The following is an 18,341-nucleotide window of genomic DNA, read 5'->3' as shown; positions in this document are numbered from 1 at the left end:
TTTAACCAATTTAGTGGATGTAAAAATAGAATCTCATAACTTAATTTGCATCTTTTCTTATGCTTACTGGCTTTTGAGTTTCATCTTTGGTGAAATGCCTGTTAATGTCTTTTGCCTATGTTTTTATTGGTCTGATTGCCCTTTATACATTGATTTTTATATATTCCTTATATAATTCTTTGTGAGTTATGTGTGGCAGGCCTTCTCCCATTTTGTGGACGGTCTTTTCTTTTCTTTCTTTCTCTTTTTTTTAGGCATCTCAGGGAGTAGAATTACTTATTTTGGGAATCTTTTTGTTTATGGCTAGTTTTATGTTTTGTGTCTTGTTTAAGAAATTATTCCCTATCGTGAGTCTGTAAAGTAATTTAACTTTCTTTTTTTAAGTTTTGGAGCTTTGCCTTATACATTTATATTTTAATCCATTGGGAATTGTATTAACAGTTGGTACAGTAATGGTGTTTAGCAAAAACAACTACCAGGTTCTCAGTAGTGAATAACACAAAGTGCTTATTTTTTATGCATATATAGATTGGCTGGGAGTTGGCTGATCTCATCTGGCCTTGGTTGGGTTGGCTCTGTTTCATATGGCAGATCTGCTGGGACAGTTCTTATCTAATTTTCCTGGGACCAGTGGGCTAGCTAGGGCATGTTCTTCTCATGGTGTTGGCAGAAACTCAAGAGGGCAAAGCCCTGTTTACAGCACATTGACTTGGCTAAAGTAAGTCATGTGGCCAAGCCCAAAGTCAAGGAGAAGGAAACCGTACTCCACCTTTTGTACTTTACATGTGGGAGGAACTGTTAGAATGAATGAAAAAAGAGTATAACTATAACTCTAGGGAGAAAAGAAAAAATAATAGTAATTGACTTTTTAAAAATGGTATCAGAGGCCTCATACCTTTCTTTTTTTTGTTGTTCCCTTTTTCCCATATGGATAACCAATCTCCCAAGTATTATTTAATTAAAAAGCCTGCTTTCCCCCACTAACCTGTAATGCCCCTTTTGGTATATGTCAAGTTTCCATCAAGTGAAGATCTGAAGGTCTGTTTCTGGGATGTCAGTTCTCCATTTGTCTTTTTTTTGTCCAGCATATACTATCTTAATTACTGTAGCAACACTTGTTTCTATCAGTCATTTTGATTATAGCTTTTGCAGTAGGAGTGACGCTGTATCTCACTGTAGTTGTAATTTTCATTTCTCTAATGACTATAAACATCTTTGCATGTGCTTATTGGCCATTAGCCAGTTTAGATCTCTGCCCATTTTAAAATTAGATTGTTTTCGTACTGAGTTTTAGGGTTCTTTACATATATTGCATACAGATCCTTCATTAGATACTTTATTTGCAAATATCCCAATCTGTGGCTTGTCTTATTTTATTAATGTTATCTTTTGAAGCATGAAAGTTTTCATTTTGATATTGTACAGTTTATCAGTTTTTTCTTTTATGGATCATGCTTTCCGTGTTGTATCTCAGAATTCATTGCCTAACACAAAGTCACAAGATTTGCTCTTATGTTTTCTTCTAAAAATATTCTAGGTTTAGCTCTTGTGTTTATGTCTATGATTCATTTTGAGTTAATTTTTAGGAATTGTGTGAGTTAAGGGCAAAATTTTTTTACATGTAGATATCCAGTTGTCCCAGAACTTTTTTTTTTTTTTTTTTGAGACAGAGTCTCACTCTGTTGCCAGACTGGAGTGCAATGGCACAGTCTTGGCTCACTGCAGCCTCTGCCTCCCAGGTTCAAGTGATTCTTGTGCCTCAGCATCCCGAGTAGCTGAAATTATAGGCATGCACCAGCACGTCTGGCTACTTTTTGTATTTTTAGTAGAGACGGGCTTTCACCACGTTGGCCAGGCTGGTCTTGAACTCCTGACCTCAGGTGATCTGCCCACCTTGAACTTCCAGAGTTCTGGGATTACAAAGGTGAGCCACTGTGCCTGGCCACCAGCACCATTTTTAAAAAAGACTGCCCCTTCCCTCTGACTTGCCTTCACGCCTTTGTCAAAAATCAACTGACTATAAATGTATGGATTTATTTCTGTACTCAGTTGTGTTCCATTGACCTCTATATGTGTGTCCTTATACACTATCACAGTGTCTTGATTACTATAACTTTGTCCTAAGTTTTGAAATAAGGAAGTGTAAGCTGTCTAGCTTTGTTCTACTTTTCAAAGATTGTTTTGGCTACTCTGGATCTTTTGCTTTTCCATATAAGTTTTAAGATCAGCTTGTAAATTTCTGCAAAAAACCTATGCCGAGATTTTGATAGGGATTGCATTGAATCTGTGGAAAACTGCACATAGAATTCTGATCTATGAGCGTGGAATGTCTCTCCATTTATTTAGATCTTCAGTTTCTCTCAGTTTTGTAATTTTCATTGTACAAGTGTACAGTGTACACTTTTTTGTTAATTTATTCCTACATATTCTGTTTGATGCTATTGAATGGAATTGCCATTTAAACTTTGTTTTTAGATTGTTCACTGGTAGTATGTAGAAACATAATTTATTTTTTTGTTGATCTTGTTTCTCAAGACTTTGTATTCATTTATTAGCTCTAGTAGGTTTTATTTTGTGTGTGCATGTATTCCTTAGGAATTCCTTAGGAATTTGCATGTAGGATTATGTTATCTGAGAATAAAGATAGTTTTACCTCTTCCTTTCTTTTTTTAGTTTTACCTCTTCCTTTTTTTTTTTTTTTTTGAGATGAATTCTTGCTCTCGTCCCCCAGGCTGGAGTGCAAATGGCGCAATCTTGGCTCACTGCAACCTCCGCCTCCCAGGTTCAGGTGATTCTCCTGCCTCAGCCTCCCGAGTAGCTGGGATTACAGGCACCTGCCACCACGCCCAGCTAATTTTTGTATTTTTAATAGAGATGGGGTTTCATCATGTTGGCCAGGCTGGTCTCAAACTCCTGACCTCAGGCGATCCACCAGCCTTGGCCTCCCAAAGTGCTGGGAGTACAGGTGTGAGCCACCATTCCTGGCTACCTCTTCCTTTCTAAACTAGATGCTTTTCATTTCTTTTTGTGCCTGATTTTACTGGCTGAAACCTTCTATACAAGGTTAAATAGAAGTGAGAGCAGGTAATGTTGCCTTTGTCCTGATATTTGGCAGAAGCATTCAGTCTTTCACCATTACATATGATTTTAGCTGTAGGTTTTTATAGATACTGTAGTTCAAGGAAGTTCTCTCCTATTTCTAGTTTTTGGAGTACTTTTATCATGGATGAATCTTGGGTTTTATCAAATGATTTCTCTGCATCTGTTGAGATGGCCATATAATTTTCCCCTTACTTTATTCACATGATATATTAGTTGTAAAACAAATCTTACATTCCTGAGATAAACCCCACTTGGTCATGTTGTATATAATTTATTATTGGATTTCATTTGCTAATATTTTATTAAGGATTTTTGCATCTTTTCATGTTTATGAGGGGTATTCATGCGTAGCTTTCTTTTTGTGTGATGTCTTTTTCTGGCTTTCATATCAAGGTAATACTGGCCTCCTAGAATGAGTTGAAAGGTGTTCCAGCTTTCTCTATTTTCTGGGAGAATTCATGAAAAATTGTTATTATTTCTCCTTTAATTCACCAGTAAGATAACTGGGCCTGAGCTTCTTTGTTTTATTTATTTATTTATTTATTTTTGAGATGGAGTCTTGCTCTGTCGCCCAGGCTGAAGTATAGTGGTGCAATCTCGGCTCACTGCAAACTCCGCCTTCTGGGTTCACGCCATTCTCCTGCCTCAGCCTCCCGAGTAGCTGGGACTACAGGTGCCCACCACCATGCCCGGCTAATGTTTTTATATTTTTAATAGAGACAGGGTTTCACCGTGTTAGCCAGGATGGTCTCGATCTCCTGACCTCGTGATCTACCTGCCTCAGCCTCCCAAAGTGCTGGGATTACAGGCGTGAGCCATCGCGCCTGGCTGCTTTTTTTTTTTTTTTTAATTAGAAGATTTTACATAACAGATTCAATTTCTGTCCTTGTTATAAGTTTATTCAGATTTTTCTTTTTTAGAAAAAAACAGCTTTGGTAATTTGTATCTTTCTATTAATTTCGCTATTTCATCTAAGTTGTCTACTTTGTTGGTGTAAATTTGTTTATAGTATTATCTTATAAACCTTTTGAATTCTGTATCATAAAAATATTTCCTTTTTTTTTTTTTTGAGATGGAGTCTCACTCTGTTGCCTAGGCTGGAGTACAGTGGCACAATCTCAACTTACTGCAACCTCTACCTCCTGGGTTCAAGTGATTCTCCTGCCTCAGCTTCCCAAGTAGCTGGGATTACAGGTGTGTGCCACCACACCTGGCTAATTTTTGTATTTTTAGTAGAGATGGCGTTTCACCGTGTTGGCCAGGCTGGTCTCGAACTCCTGACCTCAGGTGATCCACTTGCCTTGGCCTCTCGAAGTGTTGGGATTACAGGCATGAGCCACCATGCTCACCCTGTTGTCTAGGCTGGAGAGCAGTAGCATGATCTTGGCTCACTGCAACTTCTGTCTCCTGGATTCAAGTGATTCTCCTGCCTCAGCTTCCTGAGTAGCTGGGACTACAAGCACCTACCACCGTGCCCAGCTAATTTTTGTATTTTTAGTAGAGACCGAGTTTCACCATGTTGGCCCGGCTGGTCTCGAACTCCTGACCTCAAGTGATCTGCTCGCCTCAGCCTCCCAAAGTGTTGGGATTACAGGCATGAGCCACTTTGCCTGGCCAGCTTTGTGATATTGAGGCTTTTAATCTATGAATATGTTGACTGTAGTCTTTTTTTAGACATAGGGTCTTGCTCTGTTGCCTAGGCTGGAGTGCAGTGGCACAATCATAGCTCAATTTAGCCTCGAACTCCTGGGCTCAAGCAGTCCTCCTACCTAAGCCTCCCAAGTAGCTGGGACTGCAGGTGTGTGCTACTACACCTCGCTAATTGTTGTCTGTAGTCTTTCAAAATGTCTTTTGATAACATTTTATTATTTTCCCCAGTGGGTTGCATATTTTTTTTTAACAATTAACTATTTTGAGGTATACAGAACAGTCAATAAATTGCACCCATTTTAAATGCACACATGCAAAATAAAACCTACTAGAGTTAATAAACAAATTCAGCAAAGTCTCGGGAAACAAGATCAATACATAAAAATAAATTCTGTTTCTACATACTACCAATGAACAATCTAAACATGAGGTTTAAACAACAATTTCATTCAGTAGCATCAAACAGAATAAAATAGGAATAAATTTAAAAGGTGTACACTTGTACACTGAAAATTACAAAACTGAGAGAAACTGAAGATCTAAATAAATGGAGAGTATACAGTTCAATGAGTTTGGATACCAGTTTTGACATGAGTGTATAACCATGTATCTACCCCCACAATCAATAAATAGGACATTCCATCACCCCAGAATGTTCCCTGTGACACTTTACTACAACTCATTCTCCTTCTCTCAGACCTCAGGCATTCACTAGTATTCTTTCAGTAAGTATCTATTAGTTTTGCCTGTTGTAGAATTTCATATAAGCAGAATTCTATAGTCTACACTCTTGTGTCTTTTGCCCAGTATGGTGTTTTGATGCTTCCCTTTTTTATGTGTGTATTAGCAGCACACTTCTCTTTATTACTGAATTGTGTTCTTTTGTAGGGATATACTGGTTTATTCATCTGTTGATCGACATTTGAGTGTTATAAATAAAGCTTCAGTGAACATTTGTGTTCAAGTCTTTGAGGCAATGTAATTTGAAATAAAAGCAGTGATAGTGTATTTTTGTCCTGGGTTTTAAAAGAGACTGCTGTTAATATTTTCCCCACTGAATACAATGTGTCCTGCAATTTTCTGGTAGAAACTCTATCAAGTTACTGAAATTCTCTTCAAATTGTAGTTTGATAAGAGTTATTGGGCTTTTTGTTTCTTTGTTTTATAATCATGAAGAGATGTTGACTTTTTTGGAATGCTTTTTGATGTGACCAGAGTTTTTCTTTTTATTCTGCTAAAGCGACAGATTATATCTATGTATTTAAAAATACTAATCCACCCTTACATTCCTGATATAAACTAAATTTTTAAATATAAATGTGAAGTTTTCAAATATTAATATTATATGAAGACATCTGGCATAATATTAATGGTATCTTAATAGCTGTAAAAATCTGTAGTTATGTTTACCTTTTTATTCCTTTTTTTTTTTTTTTTTTTTGAGACAGGGTCTCACTGTCACCCAAGCTGGAGTGCAGTGGTGTGATCTCGTCTCACCACAACCTCTGCCTCCCAGGCTCAAGCAAGTCTCCTGCCTCAGCCTCCCGAGTAGCTGGAATTACAGGCATGTAATTTTTGTATTTTTAATAGAGACAGGGTTTCACCATGTTGGCCAGCCTGGACTCAAACTCCTGACCTCAAATGATCCACCCGCCTTGTCCTCCCAAAGTGCTGGGACTACAGGCCTAAGCCACCATGCCTGGCCTTTATTCCTTATGTTGATTATTTGTGCCTTCTGTTTTTCTTGATTAATTAGCCTGGAGTTTCATAGTTACATTATTCTCTAGAAAGAACCAACTTTGCTTTCCTTAATTCTATTTTATACTAATTTTCTATTTCATCAATTTATCTTCTAGATTATATCAGTCCTTTTACATTGTTTGGGCTTATTTTGCCCAAAGATTGACTGTTAGCATTTCTTCTTTCTTAGCACATCTAAACCTATAAATTTCTCTTAATGTACTCTTTTACTTATATCCCCAAAGTTTTTAAATTAAATATTCTTATAAAAGTAATATATGCAGATAGTTTAAAAAGTCAAGAGGTTATACAAGAATCATGGAAAAACAGCAGTCCTTCATATCATGATTATTTTTGTAGATGCTGGAAAAGCTTTCTGCTAAATTCAACACTCATTTCTTATTTTAAAAAAACACTAAAGAAAATAGGAATAGATGGATACTTTAAAAGTTTTTTATTGTGATAAAATACACATAATATTTACCATCTTAACCATTTGTAAATGTATAGTTAAGTAATGTTCAGTTCATTCGTATAGTTTTGAAACCATTACCACCACGTGTATCACCAGAGCTCATGTTTTTAATCTCAAAACTAAAACCCTGTATCCATTAAACAAAAACTCCCCATTTCCTCTTGTCTTCAAGGCCTTGACAACTACCATCCTGTTTTCTGTCTCTTGTGATTTTGACTACTTTAGATATCTCATATAAGTGAAATCATATAGCATTTATCCTTTTTGACAGACATTTCTGTCACCACCATCCTATTTTCTGTCCCTTGTGATTTTGACAAATTTAGGTATCTCATAGAAGTGAAATCATATGGTATTTGTCCTTCTTGACAGACTTACTTCATTTAGCATAATGTCCTCAAGATTCATCCATACTGTAGCATGTCAGAATTTCTTCTTTCTTTAGGGCACAGCCTCCTGTTGCCCTGGAAACACCCAAACAGAAGGGTAGGCAACTCCATCCACCCCCACCTCTTGTAGCCAGACAGGCCAGGCCACACCTGCTAGAGCTTCCAACCCAGTGGTCCCACTTCTACTTGAACTCTGCAGGCAGGTGCAAACCCCATGTTTACCCAGGAAGTACACGGACAACAGATTAGGGCTGACCTAGCAAGGATACAACTTGTCTGTCAACTGAGGTTCCTGTCTGAGGGAGAGCCCCATGGACAAGAACACTCAACAAAAGAAACACGGGCACAGAGACAGTAATCAGAGAGGGCTCCTCCAAGACCCAGGAGCAGACTAGAATCTAAGCCAGTCAACTGAACCCATCTTATACTGTAATCAAACCCCTAAGGTTATCAAGAAGAAAAAAGCAAAAAATCCATCCAAAGGACAGCAGCTTCAAAGATTGAAGAACATCAGCCCATACAAATGAGAAACAACCAGCATAAGAACTCTGGCAACTCAAAAAGCCAGAGTGCCTTCTTACCTCCAAATGACTGCACCAGTTCCCTAGTAGTGGTTATTAACTATGTTGAAATGGCTGAAATGTCACGAATAGAATTCAGAATATGGATAGGAACAAAGATCAATGACATACAGGAGATAGTCAACCCAATCCAAGAAATCTAAGGATTACAATAAAACAATACAGGAGGTGATAGACCAAATGACCATTATAAGAAAGAACTGAGTTGACCTGATAGAGCTGAAAAACAGACGAGAAGAATTTCAGAGTGCAATCTCAAGTTTTATCAGCAGAATCAACCAAGCTGAAGAAGGAGCTCAGAGCTGGAAGACTGGCTCTCCAAAATAACTCAGTCAGAGAAAAATAAAGTAAAAACAATAAAGAAGACTGTATTCCTTCATGCATTGCTATAAAGAAATACCTTAGATTGGGTAATTTATAAAGAAAAGGAGTTTAATTAGCTCATGGTTCTGCAGGCTGTACAGGAAGCACGGAGGCTTCTGCTTCTGAGGAGGCCTCAGGAAACTTACAGACATGGCAGAAGGTGAATGAGGAGCCAGCATGTTGCATGACCAGCAAGAGAGAGAGAGTGGGGAGGAGCTACACACTTTTAAACAACCATATCTTGCGAGCACTCACTCACTCTTGCTAGGACAGTACCAAGGGGGATGGTGCTAAACCATTCATGAGAAATCTGCCCCCATGATCTAGTCACCTCCCCACCCTCAGCATTGGGGATTACAATTCAACATGAGATTCGAGCAGGGACACAGATTCAAACCATATCAAAGACTGAACAAAACCTCTGAGAAATATGAAATTATGTAAAGAGACCAAATCTGTGACAAATCTGTGTCCCTGAAAGACAGGAAGAGAAAACAAGCAACTTGGAAAGCATATTTCAGGATATCATCCATGAAAATTTCCCCAACCTTGCTAGAGAGGCCAACATTCAAGTTCAGGAAATACAGGGAACCTCTGCAGAATTCTACACAAGAAGATCATCCTCATGACACATAGTCATCAGATTCTCCAAGGTCAAAATGAAAGAAAAAGTAGTTAAGGGCAACTGGAGAGAAGGGGCAGGTCACCTACAAAGGGATTTTTTTTTTTTTCTTGAGACGGAGTTTTGCTCTTTTTGCTCAGGCTAGAGTGCAATAGCAAGATCTCAGCTCACCACAGCCTCTACCTCCCAGGTTCAAGTGATTCGCCTGCCTCAGCCTTCCGAGTAGCTGGGATAACAGGCATGCGTCACCATGCCTGGCTAATTTTTGTATTTTTAGTGGAGACAGGGTTTCTCCATGTTGGTCAGGCTGGTCTTGAACTCCCAACCTCAGGTGATCCACCTGCCTTGGCTTCCCAAAGTGCTGGGATCACAGGTGTGAGCCACCGCTCCTGGCCCTACAAAGGGGTCTTTAGGCTAACAGCAGACCTATCAGCAGCAACCATACAAGCCAGAAGAGATTAGAGGCCTATACTCAGCATTCTTAAAGAATTTTCAACCAAGAATTTTATATCCAGCCAAACTTAGCTTCATAAGCAAAGGAATATTAAATCCTTTTCAGACAAGCAAAGGCTAAGGGAATTTGTTACCACCAGACCTGCCTTACAAGAGGTCCTGAAGGGAGTGCTAAATATGGGAAGTAAAGACCATTACTGGCCACTACAAAAACACACTTAAAAGTACATAGGCCAGTGACACTATAATGCAGCCACACAAACATGTCTGCATAATAACCAGCTGACAGTGTTATGACAGGATCAAATCTACATGTGTCAATACTAACCTAGAATGTAAATAGGCTACACACTCCAGTTAAAAGGCACAGACTGGAAAGTTGAATATAGAAACAAAACCCAATGGTATGCTGTCTTCAGGAGGATCATCTCACGTTCAGTGACACCCATAGGCTCAAAGTAAAGGAATGGAAAAAAGTCTACTAAGCAGATGGAAAACATAAAAAGACAGGAGTTAGCTATTCTTATTTCAGGCAAAACAGACTTTAAACCAACAAAGATTTTTAAAGACATATGAAGTGACTTAAATAACCACACAGTAATAGTGGGAGACATTAAACACTCCACTCACAGTATTAGATCATTGAGGTAAAAAAGTAACAAAGATGTTTGGGACCTGAACTCTGTACTTGATCAAAATGGACCTAGGGGACATCTACAGAACTCTGCACCCAAAAACATCAGAAGGTACTCATTCTGTGCTCATGTGCAGATGACACATACTCCTGTATGTGCTCATCTGCATATGACTCATACTCTAAAATTGACCATACAACCAGGCATAAAATAATCCACAGCAAATTAAAAAAAAAAAAAAATCACCCCACTCACACTCTCAGACCGCTGTGCAAGAAAAGTAGAAATCAATGCTAAGAAAATCGCACAAGGCCAGGCGCGGTGGCTCACGCCTGTAATCCCAGCACTTTGGGAGGCCGAGGCGGGTGGATCACCAGGTCAGGAGATCGAGACCATCCTGGCTAACACGGTTAAACCCCGTTTCCACTAAAAAATACAAAAAAATTAACCAGGCGTGGTGGCGGGCACCTGTAGTCCCAGCTACTTAGGAGGCTGAGGCAGGAGAATGGCATGAACCCAGGAGGCGGAGCTTGCAGTGAGCCGACATTGCGCCACTGCACTCCAGCCTGGGCGACGGAGTGAGACTCCGTCTCAAAAAAATAATAATAATAAAGAAAGAAAATTGCACAAAACTATACAGTTACATGGAAGTTAACCTGGTCCTGAATGGCTTCTGGGTAAATAATATTGTAAGTAGTGTTGTGAAGACTTTATGTTTTCCTCTAGGAGCTCTTAACATTTACATCTTTGATCCATTTTGTGTTAATTTGTTGTCTAAGACAATGGTCCAGCTTCATTATTTTGCATGAGGAGATCCAGTTTTCCTAGCACCATTTGTTGAAAGACTGTCCTTCCTTAATTGAATGGTCTTGGTGCTTTTGTCAACAATTATTTACCACAGATGTGAAGGTTTATTTCTAGCCTCTCCACTCTGTTCCATTACTCTATATGTCTGTCTTTTATGCTGTTAGCACACCGTTTGATTACTATCACTTTGTATTGAACTCAGGAAGTGTGAGTCCCCCAAATTTGTTCTATATATATACACATATATATATACACACACACACACACACACACACACACACACACACATATATATATATATTTGGCTATTCCTTCAGATCCCATGTGAATTTTAAGACGGATTTTTCTATATTTGGAAAAAACAGTCGATTTGAATCTGATAGAGATTGCATTGAATACATAGATTGCTTTGGGTAGTAATAACATCTTAACAATATTGTCTTACAGGCCATTAACATGGGATGTCTTTCCATTTATTTATGTGCCTTCGATTTCTTTCAGCAGTGTTTTATAGTTTTTATTACACAAGTCTCACCTCCTTGATTAAATTAATTCCTAATTACATTTGGCCCTTGAACAACAGAGGAATTATGATTACTGAACTGTTGTGCAGTCAAAAATCTGCATATAACTTTTCACTCCTCAAAATCATAACTAATAATAGCGTACTGTTGACAGGAAGCCTTACCAAGAACATAAACAGTCGATTAACACATAAGTAGACTCGTATCTATCTATATATATATTTTTCCGAATTGTAGTGAATCTCCAAAAAATTTTCCAAAGTATTTATTGAAAAACATCTATATATAAGTGGATTCATACAGTTCAAACTTGTGTTGTTCAAGAGTCAACTGTATTCTATTCTTTTTGGGTATTGTAAATGGAATTGTTTTAATTTCCTTTTTAGACTGTTCATTGTTCTGATTATTGTGTGTTGAGGTTTTCTACATAGAAGATCATTGGGGGGATACTTTTTTAACATGATAAAATATTCTATACCTTAATAGGAATGCACCATACTCAATAGGGCAAACAGTACAGGCATTTCCACTAGAAGAGTCTGTGTTCCATTGAGACTGCCTGGTTTCTAAACCTTGAGTAGAGTTTCCTTCTAAAAACATCTGCCTTTGGAGTCAGGTTCATTTAAGAATGTCCTTGATGAAGCAGTAACAATTATTAATGTTATTAAACCTCACATACAGTCTTTTCAATATTATGCCTAACAGAATGGGAAGATATACAAAGTACTTCTGCAACTGTATTCCTAAGAAAAGTACATGTGCTGTGCTATCTGAGTTGCAAGCTGAATGAGTTGTTTTTCATGACTGCTGTTTTTACATGAAAGAACAACTGAGAGCTGGGTGTGCTGGTATAAACCTGTAATCCCAGCTGCTCCGGAGGTGGAGGCAGGAGTTTGAATTCAGGTCCAGCCTGGGTAACACAGTAAGACCCCATTTCTACAAAAACAAAAACAAAAAAAAACACACAACAAACCAGACACACATACAAACACAAACAGAAACACACAAAACTGAGGGGCAGTTTTTTTTTTCAGATATAGGTGTTTGACAGGAACTTTTTCAGAAATGAACAGAGTGACTGTCACTTTGAGGAGGACAACTGAAAATATGTCTTCAATGATAAAATTCAAGCTTTTAAGCACAAATTACAGTTTTAGAACATTTGCTCTGTCCCTGTGAGCTTGAAAGCTTTCCTTTTACCTAAAGACTGTTTTGGCAAGGTTCATTGGTGATATTAACGAATGTGACTTTTAAAAAACACTGTACTATATAATGAAATGTAGAAGATCCGCATAGATTAGTAAACTGATATTTTCCACATAAACAATGCACAATATGACAAAATTATACATGCATAAAGCACCCATCCACCCTATAAAGACCAATGGATTTTAATATAACAGTATAAAAAGTTCATTGATGCGGTTTCAGATTTCATACTGCAACTTGAAAATTTGTTTCCATTTGCTTTTAATATTCATTCACCTATCACTTTATTTTTAGTTTTTCTTTTTTTCTTTTCTTTTTTTTTTTTTTTTTTTGAGATGGAGTCTCGCTCTGTCACCCAGGCTTGAGTGAAGTGGCACGATCTTCTCTCACTGCAACCTCTGCCTCCCAGGTTCAAGCGATTCTCATGTCTCAGCCTCCTGAATAGCTGGGATTACAGACATGTGCCACCATGTCTGGCTAATTTTTTTGTATTTTTAGTAGAGACGGGGTTTCACCATGTTGGCCAGGCTGGTCTCAAACTTCTGACCTCAAGTGGTCCACCCGCCTTGGTCTCTCAGAGTGCTGGGATTACAGGTGTGAGCCACTGCGCCCAGTCTATTTTTAGCTTTTCTGAATAATTTTTAGGTTTGTTTCTTGTATGGAACATATGTAGTTGGGTTTTGCTCTGCAGACTGAACCAAAAATCTTTTTCTTTTGATAAGTGGATTAAGATCATTCACATTTATTAAAATGACCAAATGTTTGGTTTAGTTTCTGTCATTTTATTGTTACTGTTTCTTTCTTTATAATGTGTTTTCTTTGTTTTCTATTAAATTTTTCTTTTTTCATCTCATTTTTTGTTCTCTTTCTGCTTTTGTCTGATAATGTTTATCATGTTTCCATTCAAATTTATTCTTTCTTGTAATATACTCTTAATTTGTAATGTTATTTTTTTCTTGTTTGTCATTTCTGAGGTGAGTCAATTCTTGTCTCATTATTTATATATATATTTTTTGCTTCAGTTCTAGTCTTAGTTTTTGAATTTCAATTCAGAATGTTCTTTAATTTTCCCAAAGAGGGGTATTTAATTCAGTTTGGATTTTTGCTTAATTGTTTTCTTCAGCTGTATGTTTTTTGTTGTTGTTTTGGGAGGTGAGAGCTGGGAGTAAGGGCGGCTAAGCTGGTAATTTTCATGAGCTGATGTGTTTTTGTTCTCTGTTTTCTTCTGTAGGTAGCATTGTACAGATGAAGAGTACTTAACACCCATGCCTGTTCAAGACTGTTCAAGACTGGTGATTTGGAGTAGTTTACAAGATTCCTCATTCAGAGTGCCCTCTTGTGTGACTGGGGTGATGTGCAGCTTCCATAATGGATGGGACAGAGAGCTGGGATCTAATGTACAAGTGAAGGGCTTGGTCTTCACTGAGACATTCCAGCCATTGGAATAGGAGAGGAGCATATATGGCAGAGATGCTGGCTGATGGGTAAATATGATCGTAAATTGTAGAAAACTCTTCTGATTGATTGGATTTCCTTAATAAAATAGGAAGCAAGATTAGGCTGAGTGAGGGTGGGTGAAGAGGTAGAGGAGGTTTGAGGAGAGAGAACTGCTCGGAAGACATTGGTAGACGGACCATAAAAACAGAGTTGGTTCTCTTTATGACATTAAATAGTTTCACAACATATTTTTAATGGTTGTTCGTTTTAGGGCTTAAATTACGGTTCTATGATTTTTTTAAACCAGTTTCCTATTGTTAGACATTTATTTCCAGTTTCTTACTATTATAAATAAAGTGAAACAACATCTCTTACTATACCATTTCTAAATTTGGAGTTCCTAACTTTTCTGTTGTTAAAATATAAGAATATTTATCTTTCTCATTGGTTTATAAACTGTAGTCATATTATGCACTTGTGTAAATTACAAACTTTAGGAGTGTGATGGTATCATTAACACAAGATTCAAATACAAAATGTTCCAAGTACAAATAATAATGAGATTCTAAATATGCAGTTTTATATAGTAATATTATTATTGGACAAATACTATGAAATGGAAACTCGTCATTATATTGTTTTATTGCTGGGAAAAGTAATACTATTACCAACTTGCTGGACATACAGAGTACACCAAAGCTAGTGATACTTCTTAGCCAAGTCCTATTTGAAAGTAGGAATCAAAGTTATTTTCGTTGTTATCTAATCCCGCTAAAGCAAGAAAGGGAATTGCATCAACTCCAAGCAAAGGTTTATCAGACAAGACCAAAGAAAGCAGGAAACAAGGGTAAATCCTAGACCCTTAGAAGCAGGAAACTGAAGAATGAAGAGCAAGTCATCTCTCAGTGCCCTTTTGCTGTCTGCCCCCAGGTTGATTGGTTCACTTCCCAGCTGTGGCTCGGGAGGAGGGCAAGACACTTCCTATTCAAGTCTCATAACAACCTTATAAGGTGGATAATGCAATTCATTGCATAGAAAGGGAGTAAATAGGAATACTTAATTTTTTAATTTTCATGAGCCTTGTCAATACTTGTAATTAATCTTCTACTACAGTCTAGCAGTTTTTTCCTAATATTACCTCATGTATAGTTTGATACTTATGAAGTATAGATTCTATATATAAAGTTTATATATAAGGGAAAAACAATTCTTATATTTCTGAGGCAGCACCCATCTCACTTGTAGACTTAAAAGAGACAGCAGGGATTTGAGGCACTCAGAAGTCAAACAGAGTAGGTTAAAAACCTCTTCTTTTTCAAATACCTGTTTTAAGAAACAAGCATACCCGTGTCAGTGAAATATCTTAACTTGTGTTGAATCAAGTTAGGAGAGAGAGATTCTCATGAATGTGTCCTGTGTTGTCAAAGCAGCTGCTAGCCGGTGGGTCTCTCCTACCTGGGTTATGGCAGCACCTCACAGCCAGCTGCTGGCCTCCATTCTCCCCTTTCCTCTGTACAGTTTGCTCTGGTTTCTCAGAGCAGATTTCTGAGTATACTGCTTCAGCCATGCCCTCACTGTGTCGTTCCCTGAACCAAGAGCCATTCGTCCCAAGAGCCATTCGTCCAAAGTACTCTATCAACTAGCCATTGTAGCCATACCAAGCCCGGCTTCCTACTTCCCTCTGCTCCCCTTGGTTTCCTCCTGTGAAGTAAATCTCACTGACCCTTGATACCGCTCCAAGCGTATATAATATATAATATATATGTGTGTGTGTGTATATATATATATTATATAGATATGTAATAAAACCATAGTCTAAAAAATTCAAACCAGGAGAAATAAAGCAAGAAAATTATATGGGAAAAATCTGCACAGATTTATTTGGCCAGCATGGTTATCATGGCTCGATTAAATTTATCCCTGACCGTCTTTAAAGCCAAAGCAAACAGGATAAAGTGATCAACTACTTACCTCTCAATATCAGAAAGGAGGCAGGAGGCAAAACCTCTCTTAATTTCATAAAAACAATTCTTATGTGGGTCTTCATTATGGAAATCACAGAATAGAATGGACAGAATTCTGATTTCTAAAATTCTGTGTGACACGTTTCATATGGGTCTTTTTATGATCAGTTACTAAAAGCTACATAATAGTAGAACTCAATTTTTTCTTTTTTTGACAGTCTCACTTTGTTGCCTAGGCTGGAGTGCAGTGGTACGATCTCGGCTCACTGCAACCTCCGCCTCCCGGGTTCAAGCGATTCTCCTGCCTCAGCCTCCCAAGTAGCTGGGACTACAGGCGTGTGCCACCACGCCCAGCTAATTTTTTGTATTTTTAGTAGGGACGGGGTTTCACCATGTTAACCAGGATGGTCTCGATCTCCTGACCTCATGAGCTGCCCACCTTGGCCTCCCAAAGTGCTGGGATTACAGGCATGAGCCACCGTGCCCGGGCAGAATTCAGTGTTATCTGTTGGTGAGATAATATAGGTCAGGTATGTAGCCTTTTGGTGTTTTGACTTGATCCAATCTTAGAACTTCAGGAATTCAGACCCAGAGATGTTAAATGACTGTCTCCTGTTTTAATAGTTTTCCTGACTTTCAGCATAATTGTCTCAGTTCACTGACTAGTTTCTTATAAGCATAACCATTGGGGGTGTTACATGCAAGGATTTCTTCAGGCTGGGTGCAGTGGCTCATACCTTTAATCTCGGCATTCTGGGAAGCCAAGGCAGGAGGATCACTTGAGTCCAGGAGTTTGAGAACAGCCTTGGCAACATAGCAAGATCTCATCATCTTTACAGAAAATTTTAAAATTAACCAGGCATGGAGGTGCACTTCTTGAGTCTCAGCTACTTAGGAGTCTGAGGTAGGAGGATCACTGGAGCCCATGAATTCAAGGTTGCAGTGAGTTCTGATTGTGCCACTGCACTCCAGCCTGGGCGACAGAGCCTTGTCTCTTTAAAAAAAAAAAAAGGGAGGAGGGGATTTCTTCTGAGTTGTGCTTGCTGAAGTCAAAATACTAGGTGATTTGGTGATGTGCCTAATGAGCATGGGACTCTTCCTGCCAATTAGAAGCACAGATACCACATTTGGAGTTTGGTGAGATCAGAATATCTCAGGTTGAGCACCTGCTGAATGCTAGGATTGTGTCTATGCATTTTAAATCTATTTTTAATCTCTATTACAATCTTATAATAGCGATTATGACACCAGAACGGAGGCAGCTGTCTTAAGATTTCAAGGGGTGCTAGCTGAAGATAACAGAGAGGAAAGTTGGGAAGAAGTTATGATAACAGCTGAGCCATGGACTTAACCAGTCTTCAGATTTCATGTCATACCACCTGAAATAATGTATTTTCATTATTGTTCAAGCCATTTTGATTTGGGTTGTCTACTATGCTACCTGCAGCCAAAGGGAAACTAATAAATGTGAACCAAGAAGCAAACCTACATTCTTCTTCCCAAAGTCCATGTTTCTTCCCCTCACCAACCTCTTCACCAAAAACTACATTCATTGTATTCAGCTCCTGCAAAGAGCACACATTAAGAAACAGGTTTAAGGAAGTGTTACACACTGAATGTGTGCATCCCCCGAAATTCATGTGGTGAAATTCTAACTCCTAGGACTATTTGGAGGTAGGGCCTTTGGGAGGTGATTGGGTTTTGAGGGTGGAGCCCCTCATGAATGGGATTAGTGCCCTTATAAAAGAGGCCCTGGGGAGCTGTCTCCCTTTTCCACCATGTGAGGACACAGCAAGAAAATGGCTGTCTACAAAGCACGACGCAGACCCTCACCAGACACTGAATCTACCAGCACCTTGACCTCCCCCAGTCTCCAGAACTGTGAGGAATAAGTGTTGTTGAAGCCACCTAGTCTATGGTATTTTTGTTACAATAGCCCAAATGGACTAAGAAATGAAGAGAAATTAAGATGGGAAGGGCTATTTTCATAACAAGGAGCAGAAAACTAGAAAGAATAGATACATTTAGAGGGGTTAAGAGGAAAGGGGAGAATGTATATGTTTGGGTAGGGAGGGACAAGATGCCCAACTCATCTTAAAAGTGCTGTTGATTCCTGAGAAATTTGTAACACTCATTTACATTATTTAAAAATAAACTAAGAAATTTCAAACTTGTCTCGGAGGCATGAAAAAACAAAAAAAGACCTGTTTTTAGTTACTATATGTTATTCTGAACTATACATTATTTAACGTCTTTGAAACTGGAATATATTTTACAATTGATAGACTCACATTTTAATTAGCAGGTTATTGTTTTCTTGGTGGTACATAAGAAATGGTGAATCTTACTGATTCAATGACATTTAGATTCTATTAAATATAATTTTTAAC

At 38.2% G+C, this 18,341-nt stretch overlaps 1 protein-coding gene across 3 annotated transcripts in view; it reads left to right on the top strand.

The window, feature by feature from the left end:
- The window catches only part of ZC3H8 (zinc finger CCCH-type containing 8), a 36,777-nt gene extending 22,400 nt beyond the window's left edge, over positions 1 to 14,377 (top strand). For 2 of the 3 annotated variants that reach the window (XM_077959011.1, XM_077959010.1), the window contains exon 9: positions 13,782 to 14,377. The gene's annotated coding sequence lies outside the window, so the exon portion shown is untranslated. Of the gene's footprint in view, positions 1 to 6,200; positions 6,317 to 13,781 lie in introns of all 3 variants that reach the window. The other variant, XR_013402646.1, reaches the window with a different exon arrangement.
- The last annotated feature ends 3,964 nt before the right edge of the window (positions 14,378 to 18,341 follow it).

The sequence above is a fragment of the Macaca mulatta genome, chromosome 13, assembly GCF_049350105.2.
Source record: "Macaca mulatta isolate MMU2019108-1 chromosome 13, T2T-MMU8v2.0, whole genome shotgun sequence".
NCBI lineage: Eukaryota > Metazoa > Chordata > Mammalia > Primates > Cercopithecidae > Macaca > Macaca mulatta.
Note: the sequence above shows the minus strand (reverse complement) of the source record. Positions and strands in the feature narration are given on the sequence as shown.